Genomic DNA, 15,316 nt, shown 5'->3' with positions numbered 1-15,316 from the left:
AAGAGTTTCTTTTATACACAACTACTTTACATTGATAAAGCTGGCTAGAGAGCATACAAATTCTTGACACAGAAAAAAGGGAAGGATACAGATCTTCCAGGATGGCCTGGGAGATGAATCATCCTAGCAAGGCTGCCAGACCTTGCTTAGATATGCTTATTAAGGAAGCAAACTTATTATTTACTTTACATTTCCAGGTCTATGACTCTTTAAGGGAAAGATTTTTTCTTAACAGTTCCCTTTCACTGAGAGGAGCAGAATGGGATACAAGAGAGGTCTGCTGTGCCATGTGGTTCAGCTCCCTGGCCGGGGATCGAACTTGTGCTGCAGTGGCTGTGGATAGCTTCATAGTGCTGTGTCTTAACCCCTTGTGCCACCAGGGAGGCCCCTGTATAGTTTTTTTTTTTTCCTACCAGTAGAAAATATTGTCAAGGCAGGTAAGGAAGGCGCAGTGTCCCTGCGACTTGTACCCTGAAGGCAGTCACTCTGCACAGGCACTAGGCATCAGGACAGGGGCTGCCTGGACAACCTCTCAGATGCCCCGGGGTCCTTGTCTCTACAGGGATTAGGAAGCTCCCAGCCCGGGACCCAAAAGGTACGTCCTCTATCCACCATCCATTCAACAGGTGGAAAGGAGCGCAGAGAAGATTCCACTTAATGTCCTAGATGCTAAAAATCAAAAGATAAATAAGACAGGCCTCCCTGGTGGTGCCGGGGTTAAAGACAACACGGGCAAGCTATTGCCAGCCACTGCAGCATGAGTTCCATCCCCAACCAGCCAGGGAGCTGACCCACATGGTGCAGCAGACCTCTCCTGTCTCACCTGCTGCTCCCCTCAGCGGTGGATTTCAGTCAGTCTGCCTGTTCTGCTCCCCACTCTGTCTCTGGTGAATCTTCTCACCACCCACATCTCTGGCCTACACCCCAGTTCTTGTATGCATAAATAAATAAATCTTTAAAAAAATAAAAAAGATAAATGAGACAAAGGGATTCTTTGGAAGGCGTCTATTTAGAAAGACAAGCAACTTAGAACAGTAAAGCACAGGGGTGCAGGTCAGAGGCAGGGGCCAAGCATTTGGCAACTCAAAGGGCAAAGTGAGTCATTTTACCTTGGGGCAAGGGTGGGTAGGCTGTGGTCAGTTAATCCACACATGGGTGACTTATCTCCCCCCCTCCCAGCATTGCCATTCACTGCTCTCTATTGCTTTTGAGTAACATTTGCTTTGTTTCGTGGTTGCAACCATTAACTTTCCCAACGAGGGATTGCCTCTATTTGACTTTACCAAGGGTATTAAGCTCCTTAAGAGCATTGTCTACATTTCCATACATGACATTTGCTAAAAATTAACTCATGTTTTATCCAGTGACTTCCATAAATTGAAGCAGAACAGCTCAAAAATATTTCACTCTAAGAACACACCCTGCATGCAACAGCCAGGTGAAGCAACAGAATTCTCCCAGCACTTACAAGGCACCAGCCCCTGTGGATATCCTGTGAATTCTACTATGGCCGAGTCATCCTCGAATCCGGAAATGACAGGACCAGCAGAGGCAGAGGACCCTGAACGGGAAGACTAGGTTCTATTTGAAATGACGGGTTCAAAGTGCAAAGGAGGAGGGTGTTAGTATATCAGGTGCAGAAGCCTCATTTCCTGTCTGGGAAAATTAAGAATGTGGGTCCTTCAGCTGTAACATCTGGCTGTCCTTGTGAGTGGCCTGTCTGTGAACAGGACTCACCGGGTGACCAGTTAGTGATGATGTCGGCCAAAACTTGCCAGGTTCAAAAACAAGATATGGGGTGCAATTTGGGTGTATCCTGTGACCACAGCCCATTGTGTGAGTAAAATTACTAGAGCTGGGAGTACAACCATAAAACACACACACACAAACACACAGTGCTCCAGTTAGCACGGAGGTCATACTCCAACAGAGAGACCTTACATCAACAGGAAACATGATGCATGTTGATGGCATGAAATGGGAGAGTTGGCTCTTTCATTCTCTGGGAAAGTATTTGCCTTAACCTAGTCATGACACAGGCATTTTCAGTTTGGAGACTTACGGGTTCAGATCGGAGATGGCTCATGGGTCATTATTGATGAGTATTCTGTCTCTGACGACCAAGTACGTTGCCTGGCAACTATTTCCTTGTTGATTTCCTATCTCCTCTTATCATGGTTCCTGTAACTTCAGCAAATCTAGCCCTGTTCCCTGCTATATATAATAAAGTCCCCGTGTTCCTGAATTACCAGATAGGATAGAGTGATGGATTCATCCGGCTTAATGATACAGAAAAGAGACTGGGTGTTTCGCTGCTCTTATTGGAATTGTTAGAGGAAGAATAAGGAGCAAACTGGAGGCAGTGAATGAAAGAAGCTTCACTCTAAGAGTCTGCATCCTTTGCCTTTCTGCAAGAGCTTGCATCTCTTTATAGTTTGGGGACTCTAGATGCCTCTCAGTCACCTGCTAACAATTGCAGTCTCAACTGTGGCTAGAGTTTAAAGTATTATGAGACAAAATTCTTGTTGATTTTTTTCAAACATCCCCTGCAAGACCTGCGGTGACTTTTGCTTTACTGGAAGACAGCAAAGGAGAAATTTCTTTTTCAGGTTCAGATTCAGGTTCTGTCAAGAGTTTGGTAAGAGCAGGGTTTTCCCGGGTCTGGTTACCTAGAAATCTTCCACACCAAGCAATATGTGACGCTTCCTTTTTCTAGTGGTAAAAATGTTGGAAGAGTCTTAAATAGTTGTGATTCAAACATGGAGGACATGAGAACTTACTGTACCTGAAACCAGGTTGGTGGAAGGTGAACAGAAATGCTGATCACCTGCAGTTATTCTATACAGTTTAGGATGCCAGCTCTCCAGCCAAAGGGGTCTGCTTCCTCGATGCCTGAAATTTCAAGACTAAAAGACATCCTATTAAATTTTCAAGTGCTTTTTTTTTTAAAAAGAGGTGCAGGGACCGGGAGAAGATTCACCAGAGACAGAGTGGGGAGCAGAACAGGCAGATCCACTGAAATACACTGCTGAGGGGAGCAGCAGGGAGTCACGAGAGGTCTGCTGGGCCATGTGGTAGCTCCCTCGCCAGGGATCGAACTGCAGTGGCTGTGGATATCTTCATAGTATTGAGACTTAACCCCTTGCACTGCCAGGGAGGCCCTTAGGTGCTCTTTTAAAACATAAATGTTTGCCACAGAAATAATAGCCTCAGCTACCATTTACATGGTAGAAAATATCTGTCATATATATTTTTTTTAATTTAAATTTTATTTTTATATTCCCCATACAATTACAACCCCTTTATTTTGAACCCAATCCCTCCTTTCCCCGCCCCACCCCCCATAGAGTGTCTCTGGTTCATAGTTGTTTGTTGATTTTGATTGTCATATATATCTTCACAGGACTGAGGATCTGAGAACAGAGCTGGAGGGAGGGCGAGGCCACGAGGACACTGGGCTCTGGGGAAATGACAAAATCGTGGACCCTGAACACAGACTTTGAAACATCATTGGCTGGAGGCTGATTCTGACCGGGGCACCCCTGCCCGGTGACTCACGTAAATACCTGATGACGGACATCACATCAAAGCCTATTTTGATGCCTCCTTCTTCCTCACCAGCCCCAGACCTATCAAGAATTACGGTTTTGTCCCCACACCCATTCCTGTTTATGCATATAACAGAGGATCAAAATGCAATGAGCAGAAAACTGGTAAACTGAGAGGAGAAATAGCTTAACTCACCATTCTAGCTGGAGGCTGTAACATATCTCACACGTGAATGGTGGAGCTTGGCACATTGCGCTCGCCGGTGGAAGGAGGCACCACATCTGGATGGGCCCCAACAACGTTGGTCACTGTAGTGATAGGAAAGGCACAGAGCAGGGTTTCTATGAATGGAGCAGACGGGTAAGGGAGGAGTCCTGGAGCCCTCAGTGGCTTTTTCAGGCTTTTTTTGAGTTTACCAGGTTACCCCAGGCAAGCCGGGGTGCTGGGGGGGCCAGGAGGCTGGCAGGCCCGCTAGCCCTCGGCGAATCTTCACTCTTTACTGGGCTCTCTCGCATGTTCTCTTGGTAAAGACCTATAAACAGGAACCAACCTACAAACCAAAATACTCTGTCTTTCTCTGTCTGGCCTATTTCACTCAGTGAGACATCCTCAAGTCCAGCTCACGGTGTCTCCAATGGCAGGGGGTCCTGAGCCCTAAGATATAAACCACAGTTCCTTGATCTATTGAAGCAACTTAGGTTGCATCATATCTTGGCTACTCTGGAGCAGGCTGCAGTGGACATGGGGTGCATGCAGTGCCTCAAAGACCCTGTTTTCATGTCCTTTGGACCGATGCCCAGACTCGAGATGATGCATCAGATGAAATGTTCATGTTGAAGTTTTCCTTTCCGTTTTGACAGGAGCCCTTCTGACAGGTGTGCCGTGATGTCTTGTGCAGCTTTGACTTGTATTTCCCTGGTGCTGAGTGGCATTGAGACCTTGTCAGTTCTTCTTGACCTCTTTGGCAAAATGTCTTTTCAGTTTCTCTGACCGTTTTCAAATCAGACTCTTTGGGATTGTGTTTACTGACTATATTAATGGAGAAAGTTGTGACTGAACTAGCGATCCCCCACATTGTTGCTGCGAGGCTGATCTTTGCCTTTCTTGGTGCTAGAGCTGAGTCTCTGTCACAGAGTGGGGATGAAGCACATTTGCTGTAGGAATTGGATGAAATGACTCAGAAGTTCCTTTCCAGTCCTATGACACCACATGAGATAGTGTTGATTATCTTTAAGTCACCTGATCTTGGGGCTCAAACAGTTTGCCCGCCCCCCCAGCTCTGTATATGTATGTGTGTTGCAGCCACACAAGGGCAGATGCAGTGAACCCAGATGCAGTGAACCCCGAAGGGGAGCTTGGCACACTTGGGTTCACCAGAGGAAGGAGGCACATCTGGACAGGCCCCAACAACGATGGCCACCTCTGAGGATGCCAAGGATCAGAGAAACAATAAACTTGACTTCCAGCAGAAAGGGGTATTATTTAGGTGACTTTCAAGACCCAGACCATTTGCCAAGCATCTTTTGATGCCTCCTTCTTCCTCACAAACCCCAGACCCGTCAAGAATTACAGTTTCTCCCTCACACCTATTCCTTTTTATGCACACAACGGAGGATCAAAATGCATTGAGCAAAAACTCCACTTGAGAAGCATCTTTTCGGCTTTATTTTGACTCCTCTCTGGCCCAACAGGTAAGTGCCATTTGCTCAGTTTGACCAAGGCAGAGACTAAAGTAGAGAGTGGCAATCATGTGGGCCAGGGAGGACTCGAGTCAGGCTCAACTTCTGACCGCTCCATGTCCTCACCACCCCTCTGCGCCGCTGGGTGAGCAAAGTGGTAGCAGGGTGCGGGGTGGGGATAGATGACTCCAGAGGGAGGAGGGACAGAGGGATTCCCTAGCCTTACTGAATCAGCATTTCTAAAGGGCTTGGACTCAGGATCACTGGAACAAGTTCTCCAGTGATCTCTATGCTGCTAAATTAAAATGTGAACGTTCCACCATTCCAGGCCCCTTTGGTGTTATAACACAAGGGAGTGGCTCATGGCTTGGTGAGTAGGAGTATCAAATAACTTTCAGGTGTTTTTATTTATTTATTTTTTAATAGAGGCATGTTTTATTTATTTATTTATTTGTTTGTTTGTTTTGTTTATACATGCACTGGGTACAGTCAGAAGCGCGGGAGGGTGAGAGAATTCACCAGAGCCAGAGCAGGGAGCAGAGCAGGCAGAAGGACCGAAGTACACTGCTGAGGGGAGCAGCGGGCAGCAGGAGAGGTCTGTGTGCCATGTGGGACCCTCCTCCGGTGGCCGGGGAGCAGCCGGGGATCGAACCGGCGCTGCAGAGGCTGCGGGCAGCTTCGCAACCCAGCGCTCAACCGGTGTGCCACCAGGGAGGCCCACTTTCAGGTGTTTTAGATTCTTCTCTGCTCCCTGGGGAAGTCAGAGACCCTGCTTATCTCTTCACTGTTCTGGAATATTTGCAGGGCAAGGAGGGGCCACCTGTAAGCCCCAGCCAGACCCTGGTCTCCAAGAGCAGACCCACTGGCCTTTCCCCCAAGTCCAAACCTCTTTCTAGAAGGACATCCAGGACTCCCCAAGGCTGGCTACCCCTCAACGGAAAAGAGCCCCACTCAACTCCACCCCCTGAGTCTTTGTTCATAACGTTTGAAGATGTGAAAATGTGTTTCCTGCTTCATGAAGAAAGCGGGGATGAGGAAACCACTGACCCGGGGGAGACCCGCGGCCTGGACGCCCTCCCTGCCTTAGCGAGGTTGTTCTGAGCCCAGCCGCACCCTACCGTTTCTACGGTGACTTCAAGCTGCCAGTAATCCCCCCTTTCTTTGCTGCTAATCCAGTCTAAATTGGGTTTCCATAGTTTGCAACCTAGGATTATGACAAATGAGCCGCCGGCTGGAGCAGGCCAGAGTGGGCGTGGCGAGGCGTGGGGCCAGGTCAGCCTGACTCCCCTCAGGTGCCGGGGAGGGGGCAGGCGAGGGCACCCTCATGCCCACTGGCTGCTTATTGACAATTTGGGACTTCAGCCTTGCTATTTAAAAAAAGAACATAAATAAAATAAATATAAATAAAATGCCCCCAATCTATTTTGTAAAGGGGGAGGGGGCAAAGGAGAGGGTCTTTGTCCCCCAGTCCTATGAAATTCCAGTGGGAAGGACCTTCTTTTCTGTAATTTTTTTAAAGATTTATTTATTTATGCATACAAGAACTGGGGTACAGACCCAAGGTGCAGGGGGTGAGAGGATTCACCAGAGACAGAGTGGGGAGCAGAACAGGCAGATCCACTGAAATACACTGCTGAGGGGAGCAGCGGAGAGACAGGAGAGGTCTGCTGCACCATGTGGGTAGCTCCCTGGCTGGGGATGGAACTCGTGCTGCAATGGCTGTGGACAGCTATAGGTTGTGTCTTAACCCCTTGCGCCACCAGGGAGGCCCTCTTCTATAATTTTTTGACATCTCATTACAAAGCAGCCAGGGATGGCTGCTGCTCCCCTTTCTGTCCTCACCCCACGTTGCCCACCTAGTGGTAAAGAGGGGTTGTGAGGAGACCAAGGGGTTGGAAGTTGAGCCTCACTGGACTCTTCCCTCAAGTCCTCCCTGGCCCATACCATTGCCGCTCTGAACCTCAGTCTCTGCCTTGGTCAAACTGAGCGAATGGCACTTACTTGTCAGGCCGGAAAGGAATAAAAATAATGCCTGGAAGATGACTGACACATGCAGTGTTTGGTCTAGGTCTTGAAAGTCTCCTAAGCAATACCCTTTTCTCCTGGGAGTCAAGTTTATTGTTTCTCTGATCCTGGGTATCCTTGGGGATGGCCAATGTTGTTGGGACCCGTCCAGATGTGACGTCTCCTTCCACCAGCAAAGCCAAGTGTGCCAAGTGCCCCTTCTGGGATTTACTGCTTCTGGGGCCCTTGTCTTTGTGCTGTTAAAGCATGAATGAATGAATGAATGAATGAATGAATGAGTGGAGCAGGATGACAGTCTGAGTTTTTCATGAGCTTTAGCGAAACCCACTGGAATATCCCACACTTAGCGTTCATGGCCCGGCTTACTCCAGAGTCTTGGGCAGTTTGTCACCCACCCTGGAGTCAGCCATGCTCCAAGGTATTGTCTCACCCCAGTCTCTTCCCAGGTCTGCCCTGAGGTCTTGGTGACACTCACCTGGCAGAAGAGGGAGTTTCCTGACAGGAAGTGGGCTGAGGCCTCCTCTCCCTGATGGCTCCTTCAACACCCTCGGGGCATTGCAACACCATCACCAGCTGCTTGTTAGGAGAACAGCGAGGTGGAGGAGACAAAACCCTTTCTCTCCCTCAGAGGAAGCAGGCAGGATGGCGGGAGGAGATGAGCAGGAGTGTAGGGTCAAGGCCCTGGCTCTCCCTGGCGTCCCTTCCCTTCCTGCTTGAAGGTCGAGCAAGCTGATGAAAGTAACCTGGTTCCACGAGCACCGGGCCTCCAAAACGCGTTAATATACAGGTGGGGGAGCCATGGGAGCCCCTCACTGGCACCCAGGAGGCCTGGGTCTCGTCACTTTTGAATCATCTGTCAAGCAGGGGGCAGGGGGTGCGGGAGGTTTAGTCAAGGCCTGTGTGCAGCTGGTGTTAATGGTGAGAGGGTGCTTAAAGGTTAGGGTAGTGGCTAAGTACACACACCCATACCCAGGGAGGGGTTATATTTATGTGCATGAGTCAGGGAGGGACCAGGACAATGACAGGGCAGGACTCAAGGAAGAACTTTGCAGCTCTTCCGCCTTTCCATTTTCCCGTTCCCACGGGCAGGTAACCAAGCTGTAACAGACCTGGTGACCCTGGGCCCCAACACCAGCTGCCATAGCTCCGTTGGCTCATAATCTCTCTTCATGAATTTTCCCCAGCGTGTGAGTCCCTGAATTGTTTCCATGGCTTATCAAGCTGGCGGCTGTGGGGAGAGAAAGGGAGTTGAAGGCCTGGAAGGAAAGAGACACAGACCCTGAGACCAGGCGGGTCCACACTGGAGCTGCAGGCCCGGCCTCCCTGAGCTGCTCGCCTGGAAACTGTCTGGAGCCTACGAGACCCCAAGTCGCAGCCCCTCGGAGCTCACAGCCAGCAGCCCAGTGCGCTTCAGCAGAGTCCACGCTCCTTGCTTCCTCAGCCAATCTGTTAGGGGGAAAAGGATGTCCCAAAGCAAATTCCATACAGGCTTTGTGGACTCCACCCCCACCCCAGGTCAAAGCCAAAGACACTGGGAACTCCAAATCCCATCACCACCAAAGGGAAGGTGGCTGGGACCTGAGGGTGGGGTTAAGCAGCCAGGTGGATACAAAAGGCAGACACGTGGGCTTAGGGGGTCTCTCCATTTTTGGGCTCTCCGCCAGCTCACAGCGTCCGGCCAGCTCTGAGGGTGACTTTGGGTTTCCAGGTCGGCGGATCAGGTACGACGCATTAAAGACTTTATTTCCCTATTTTCTCCCTGAGTTGTACATTTTCCTTATTTCTTTTTCTCTTGTAAATAAACCTTTTATTAACCCTTTTGCGTGTGTCTGTAGTAGAGTATTCATAAGTCCCTTTAAAGCGCGCGGGTGAGGACCCACAGCCAGGAACCCGTTTAATATCGGGGCTGCTCTATAACAAATCGAGTAGCTCCTCTGTTCTCAGCCCCGCCCCTAAAGCCTCTCCAGGCCCCGCACTTGCCGCGTCTCTCATGCCTGAGGCCTCCCCAGGTTCTCTGTCCTGCTCTTTCCCTAATCAACCAACACCGACTCACTGCCTGCGCCCACCGAGTCGGTGGAGTCCCCTTTTCAGGCCTGACCTGGGGTCTCAAGAGCCCTTTCCTGCTTCCTAGCTGGAGCAGGGACAGCAGCCAGCTGGCTCCCAGCTTACCCGCCTGTGCTGTTGGGGGGAGGGGTGGGGCTGGGGGCCTCCCCTGTCTGGTGACATGTATCTTCTAGATCTTTGCCATCTGTTTCACATCTGTATATTAGAGCCGTATCTATATATAAGTTTGCACTTCCAAATATATTCCAAATATACATATTCACTTTCACATGTATGAAGATCTCACCGTTTTGATGAATTGTGGGGTAGGATTTCAAAAAATTCATAATAGAAGAAACATGGGGTCCAATCAGGTCCCCCGTGCCGCAGAGGGAAGCGAGGTGGTCCTGGGCTGCAAGGGGTGAGCCCCACCTGCAGGCAGGATGGGCGAGGACATGGCTGCTCGCTCGGGCACGTGGCTCGTAAGCGGAGTGTGGCCAGCGGGAGGGACGGCAGCCCGTGTCCAGGGCTAGCAGGGCCCTCTGGTGCTCGGGACGGAAGCAGGGACATCTTGCTTTCACTGTGACTGTTCCCACTCACCAGGATAGCAGGCAGAGGCGAGGCCGCTGAGGCTTGCGGGTGCCAGGGGAGGGCCGCGCAGCCGTTCCTCTGTAAGAACAGGTGAGTCAAGTGTGTTTTCAATGAAAGTTAATCAGAATAGGTGAGAAGTACAGAAATTGGCTTGCTCAAAATTGACTTGCTCCCCACCCCATCAGCCTCCCTTGCCTGTGGGGTGCTCTGTGAGGCCTCCTCTTTCCTCTGGGTTTCAGCCTGGCTCACACTTGTGGCTGGCTGCCTCGCTGTTCACTGCAGGTGTGGGTGACCCAAGCCAGCCGCAGACAATGCCAGCAGCTGCTGCTTCAAGGACTGAGGGATAAAAGTGGTGAGCAGGGTCTCCCTGGTAGCACAAGGGATTAAGATGCAACCTATGAAGCTATCCGCAGCCACTGCAGCACAAGTTCGATCCCCGCCAGGGAGCTACCCAGATGGTGCAGCAGACCTCTCCTGTCTCACCTGCTGCTCCCCTCAGCAGTGTTATTTTGGTCAATCTGTATTGTATTTGTTTCCCATGCTGTGTCTGGTGAATCTTCTCACACCCTGCCCCCCACACCTCTGGCCTGTACCCCAGCTCTTGTATGCATATAAATAAATCTTTAAAAAGTGGGGAGCAAAAGGGGAGAGGCCCAGGTGACACAGAGACTTCGGGCCCCTCACAGATTTAGGGGTATAGCGCCAGCAACGCACAGAGCGGGATCTCTATGATCCGGGCAGATGGGTAAAGGAGAGTCCTGGAGCCCTCGGTGGCTTTTTCAGGCTATATTGAGCTTTTTACATCATTTGTAGTGCGGCAACCAGGTACACGGCAGACAGGGGTGCCGGGGCCAGGAGGCTGGCTAGTCCTCACTTTTTCTGGGCTCTCCGGCTCTCTGGCATTCTCTCGAGGGCTCTTCTCTGCTGCTGCTTTTGCTGCCGTTGCTATTGCTGGCATCCGCATGACACCGCCCTTATATGCCCAGTCCCTCAGCTCAGTGTGCCCACACCCTACTGCAGGTGTCCGCCACCAGGCATACCTATAGAACCACAGGAGTCTATCATTAATGCTAATGGCGGGAGGGCCGAAAATCCTGACAATTTTCACTTACCCTTCAAGGGGCCACTGAATGTGCTGGAGCATCAAGAAAGAGAAGTGCACTTGGTGGGGAGGCAGATGAGGAAGCACAACACTGCCATTTTATTCTGGGTCTGAAATGAGTCAGTTTGCCATTGAGAATGCCTTCCAGAACATCGATGGCAGGTGTGCAGCGCTGTACAGAGGGTCCCAGAGTGAGGACTGCAGGGACCAGGAGCTTAAGCATCACTTGAGAACTTACTAGAAGCCTAGATCCTTAGGTCCTATGGCTGCGTGACTGACCAGAAATCTGGTGTTTCCACAAGGCCTCCGGGTGTTTCTGAAGCATGCAGTCTGAGAAGTCCGGTCAGGGGCCCACCAGGTCAGGTGGCACAGCTTCACCTGCCCCGGGGGCCTGGGAAGTCACTGCACGTCAGTAAGTCCCACAAGCCAGTTCTGAACTCCACTTGGCCCAGGGGCCAGAGAAGTCTTCCCTAAGGAGCTGGAGCTGAGGTCAGAAGAATGAGTAAGGGGGACAACTGGCCCTTCCTAAGCACCTACTACATGCCATTGTTGTAAGCCACTACCTGTTTCAAATCAGGTGATCCCTGTTGTGATGAGGTCATACTTTGATCCCTGTTTTACAGAAGAAGAAAGTGAAGAACCATAACCTAGGGCCTCCCTGGTGGCGAAGGGGTTAAAGACAGCACTATCAAGTTATCGCCAGCCTCTGCAGCACGAGTTCAATCCCCGGCCAGGGAGCTGACCCACAGGGTGCAGCAGACCTCTCCTGTCTTGCCCACTGCTCCCCTCAGCAGTGTATCTCAGTCAGTCTGCCTGTTCTGTTCCCCACTCTGTCTCTGGCGACTCCTCTCACCCCCCACACCTCTGGCCTGTACCCCAGTTCTTGTATGCATAAATAAATAAATCTTTTAAAAAAAAAAGAACCATGATAAACTTGACAGGAGCCCATGTTGGGCACAGAGCACAGACAGGATTCGAACCAGAGCATTCTCCACGCTATTCCTGTGGTGTCACTGGCATGAGGGTTGAAAGACTTGGGGAAGGGGCTGTGGGCAGAGAGGCAGGGCCGAGAGGTGCATGGGGCAAGGAGATGGTCTGGCCACGCCATGCAGTCCCGAGGGCTGGCAGTGAACTTGATTCTGCGCTGAAAGCAGAGAAAGACCACACGTGGGTTTTAAGCAAGGGAGAGGGTGTCCAGGAAAGAGTGGAGGGCAGTGCAGCCCAGGGGGCTGGTAAATAGGACAAGAAAGCAGATGGAGGCCCTGAGGTGCCCCCCCACCCTGCTTCTGAGACTGTGTGGATGGGCCAGCTGGTGTCCCGCAGCTCAGGAATGGGAGGCCCCCGGTGCTCCGTATGCAGCCAAGTCACACCCTAGAAGACTAACCCAGGATGTGAAAAGCAAGCTGTAAGGTGGATAATGTGTGCTGTCATTTCTTAGACACACACACACACACACACACGCACGCACACAGAATCTCAAAAAATACCCATGTACACCGTTAACAGTGGTTATCGCTGAAAACAAAAGTCAAAGTTGCTTTTTCCTCTTTATTTTTTGGTACACCTTCTGGCACAAAGATCTCATATACTTTTAGTTCTTCAAAAATAAGTTCTTTTAAAAAACTGTTCAGTATCGGAGTTTCATCACCAACACTGAAACTCCCTGTGGCTGAGGGCGGGTCAGCGGGACCTCAGGTGGAAGCTCAGGTGCTGGTTCTGTCAGGGCGGAGCCTGTCCCCTAGTGGACAGAAGCGCAAGGGCGCCTATTTCAAGGCATCTACATACATTCTGTCATTCACTCAACAAGTATGCACCGATCATATCCTAAGTGTCAACCAGGATGGGACTCTAAAAACATTTAAATGACGTTTATAATCAGATCATGTTTAGGAGTATGGTCTGTCTCTACTTTTGTACAAGTTTTCTTTGCTGTCAATTGTACGGTAGGTTCTTCACATCAGTCCTGCCTATAAAATACTAGTTTATTTGTGGGAGGTTATTAAGAACAGAAATCTTTTTCTTGGTATATTTCCTGAGTCCTCTGGAAGCAGTTGGGTCTATATTGTTTACACGTGATCTTGACTAGTTTTTCAGACGGTTCTCTTTGGCCCTCAGGGTATACACGATCGTGTAGAATTTTTTTTCTTCTAGAACAGGGTCGTTATGTCACAGATCTGGGGTTCCCTCAGTTCCCTCTGCCCCAGCCTTGTCAGGACTTGAGGCATAACTGCTTCTGCCTCAAGGTTGTGGGCTGAAAATATCTCAATTCTCTTAAATATCTTACATGTTAGTAAAGACGATCTAGTTAGGAAAGATGGACCCCACCCTGATTTCATTTCCTTCCAAGCCCCCAAACTACAGTAATGAGCCTTTGGAAACCATCAACCCTTAAGGTGGGGAGAACAGATGAGGTGATCACAAGGTGACGTTGGAGGCTGGGAGGATGAGGGCCAGTGGTTACTGGGCAGATTCCAGAGGGGAAGAGTCGAGAATCTCCCATCTACAGGACACCTGTCTCACGGGCCGGGACAGCGGCAGGTACCCTCACCTCCTTGTAGGGTAAGTAAATGATATCAGGCTTTTCTGCTCTCCTGCCATTAGGATTGATGATGGATTCTTGTGGTCCTGAATGTATGCCTGATGGCAGCACCTGGAGTTGGTTGTGGGCATGCGTAAGTGGGTACACCTGGGCTAAGAGACTGGGCTTATAAGGGCAGCGTCACGTGGACACCAGAAGAACGAGAGGAGCAGAGAACAGGGCCACCAGAGAACACCGGAAAGCCCAGAAAGAATGAAGACTTGCTGGGGACTGGTAGGCCTGCCAGCCTCCAGCCCCCCTGGCACCCCTGCCTGCCGTGTACCTGGTAAATCCCAAATAAAACCTGAAAAGCCACTGAGGGCTCCAGGACTTCTCCTTTACCCCATCTGCTCGGGTCATAAGAAAACCTGCACTGTCCCTTCCTGCCCAGTACACTCCTCAAAGCCCCTGGAGGATCTCTGAACTGGCCCTGGGGGAGCTGAGGGCCTGGGAGCCACCTCAGAAATCAGATGGGATACTGCACGTGGACTGCTTCCTCCCCACCCCGTGGCACCAGAGTGCAGGGAGCCAGGCTTCACCCTGGGCAGGACAGACGTGTCCTGACTAGTCCTGGAGGGAGGCCCTGAACACATGAATGGGCTTCTGGGATTCGGACAAATGCCTCTGAGAGGGTCAAGGTCAAAGGGTGGCACCCCCTACCCCACCCCCACTCCGCATGCTCCCAGCTTCCCGTCTGCTCTTCCTGTCTACATGTCTACACACGAGCACAGGACCCAGTTACTGGACAGACTGAGAAAACAGAAAAGAGCACAGGAGGAAAGACAGTAGTATGTAGGGAGACATTTCAAAATAAATTTAATACCCCTAGGAGATAAGCAGAAGCCATCAAGCAAGCCAATAAGCACAAACCTTTGCAAGAAAACGAACATGAAGAGAGGAAAGCGAGCTCTTGGAAATTTAAAGGTGATGACGGCAAACACGAAGCTGACGCATCTGCCAGAAAAGAGAGGACGGGAGACGGGAAAGGAGCAGTAACAAGGGCTGTTCAAGAGGGCAGACCAGGAGTCCCCGCAGGCGCGCGGGAGCCGGGAGGCCACCAGGTGAGTGAGGACGCGACTCTGTGGCAGGGGTCTAAGGCCCGTCCTCGCAATGTGCATGTCAAAACTTGTTGGGCTTGATGAGGATTGCACAAATGAGCCCATGAAATCTAAGAGCCAAGGTGGTATCCTCGGTAGTGAGACAGCCGCGGTCCCATCCTCTGATGCGGAGGCCCTGCGATCTCCCCCCAGGGTGGTGCTCCCCGTACATATGTTGATGACCAAACCCCAGGTCACTGCCTCTCCTGGAAGGCGGCAAAGTCTCACCCCTCTCCCACCTGTAGCCTCTTGACTGGTCTCAGCACCACAGCAAGTGATCCTTCTAAAATTAAGTCCCACGTGACAGCCTTCCCCGGAAGCCTTGAGTAAAAGCCAAGGTCTCTGCCATGACCAAGGTCTGACGGTCATACCCACTCAACTTGGGCCACCTCCTCTCCTCAGTACAGTTAGAGGAGTCTCCTTCCTGGACAGATCGGACACCTCCTCCTCAGGCCTGTGTGCTCCCTGCGCCCTCTGCTGGCAACACTCCTCTCCCTCCTCCCCAATTCCCCATGGCACACTTGCTCCTCTCACCAAATCCTTGGGTCTGCCTGGACCATTTCCTCTCCATCCCATTATTTTCTCCTTAGCACTTAGTAACTGACATTAAAGTCCTATTTCCCACACCGCCTCATGAGCACTTAATTTTTGG

The sequence above is a fragment of the Talpa occidentalis genome, unplaced genomic scaffold (assembly GCF_014898055.3).
Source record: "Talpa occidentalis isolate TD23 unplaced genomic scaffold, MPIMG_talOcc4v2.1 talOcc4.2, whole genome shotgun sequence".
NCBI classification, from domain to species: domain Eukaryota; kingdom Metazoa; phylum Chordata; class Mammalia; order Eulipotyphla; family Talpidae; genus Talpa; species Talpa occidentalis.
Note: the sequence above shows the minus strand (reverse complement) of the source record.